Consider the following 1784-nt stretch of genomic DNA (forward strand, 5'->3'; position numbering starts at 1 on the left):
CACTTCTCCTTTCTTTTGGTGAACTGCTGCTCCCCACTCCAATGGTGTGACTTGGAGTTTTTTCCCCAGTTGCAGTACCTTCAAGGGGGGACTGTACCCAATGCCTGGCACTTTACCTTTATGGTGACTGATGAGGGTTGAACACACAACTAATGTGGAATAACTGGAGTCCAATGGGACTTGATTAGTGGCTACTGAGCATGAGACGCAGCTCACGCTTCAGGTAAGGCTTGACCTCTAGCTTACCTCTAGCTTCAGGTAAGGCTTGACCCAGGAACTCTAATGATGTCATCAAGGGCCCAGAGTCACTATATATCTTTCTTCTGTTCTCAGTGTTTTCATCATTCCCTGGCTTCTCATGGTGGTCTGCCAGGAGCAACATGTTTATCTCATGTAGCAAATGTGGGGGTTGGGGGGGTCAATCTCATCCAATTCACAGAACTTGAGAATATAGGTGGGAAATCAGTATTTTTTTTTAATCAAAAAGAGAATGGGCATCGGCGTGTGTTCTGCGGCGTCACTTTCTCTACTTGGTTGGGGCGTCCCTAGCGGTCCGGGCTGGAGAGCCTTTCTCCCGAGTCATGGCGACGAAGGCCGTCTGCGTGCTGAAGGGCGACGGCCCGGTGCAAGGCACCATCCACTTCGAGGCAAAGGGAAATACAGTCGTGGTAACTGGATCCATTACAGGATTGACTGAAGGTGATCATGGATTCCACGTCCATCAGTTTGGAGACAATACACAAGGCTGTACCAGTGCAGGTCCTCACTTTAATCCTCTGTCCAAAAAACACAGTGGGCCAAAAGATGAAGAGAGGCATGTTGGAGACCTGGGCAATGTGACAGCTGACAAAAACGGTGTTGCCGTCGTGGATATTGTAGATTCTCTGATCTCACTCTCAGGAGAATATTCCATCATTGGCCGCACGATGGTGGTCCATGAAAAACCAGATGACTTGGGCAGAGGTGGAAATGAAGAAAGTACAAAGACTGGAAACGCTGGAAGTCGTTTGGCCTGTGGTGTAATTGGAATTGCCAAGTAAACATTCCTTGGGACATGGTCTGAGTCCTAGTAACTCATCTGTTATCTTGCTAGTTGTAGAAATTTAATTTGATAAGCATTTAACACTGTAAACTTAAAAAGTGTAATTTGTGTGACTTTTTAAAAATTGCTTTAAGTACCTGTAATGAGAACTGACTTGTGATCACTTGAAAGATTTGTATAATTTTATAAAACTCATATGCAATTAAAATGTGTTTCATTGATCTCTGTATTTTGCCAGACTTAATCACATGTATATTATTTGTCTGAATTTCTTCGATTCTCTCAAGCCTGCAATAAACATCTCTGTGGCACTGTAAAAAAAAAAAAAAAGAGAGAGAATGAATTCATTTTGTACACTCAAACCACAGATGTTCACACTCTTTTGATTGAATTTCTTTTTATTTCAGTGATTCTAGCTTAAATTTACAAGTATTATTTCTTGCTTTATTTTCACAGCTTCCCCTTTTTAGTTTATAAATGTAATAGCAATAGAATCTTTTTATAAATTTTCTTCTGTTCCTTATCTATTTCCTCTGGGATCAGTTTTTCACCTTTTATTTAATTTATTAAAGAGGCAGAATAGTTGAATGATTCAGAGTATAATGCAATAAACAGGCTGCCTGGATTCAGATTCTATCTCTCTGCCCTTTACTAGCTAGGTAAGCCTCAGCCAAGTTATGTTGCCTTTTTGTGACTCAGTTTCCCAGAAAGTGGATAATAATAGCACCTAACTCAGAGGGTT

At 41.4% G+C, this 1784-nt stretch overlaps 1 pseudogene; it reads left to right on the top strand.

Moving 5' to 3' along the window:
- The first annotated feature begins 508 nt into the window (after window positions 1–508).
- Window positions 509–1370, top strand: LOC507743 (superoxide dismutase [Cu-Zn]; annotated as a pseudogene).
- Window positions 1371–1784: the final 414 nt, after the last annotated feature.

Source organism: Bos taurus, chromosome 13, assembly GCF_002263795.3.
Source record: "Bos taurus isolate L1 Dominette 01449 registration number 42190680 breed Hereford chromosome 13, ARS-UCD2.0, whole genome shotgun sequence".
Taxonomy (NCBI): Eukaryota; Metazoa; Chordata; class Mammalia; order Artiodactyla; family Bovidae; genus Bos; species Bos taurus.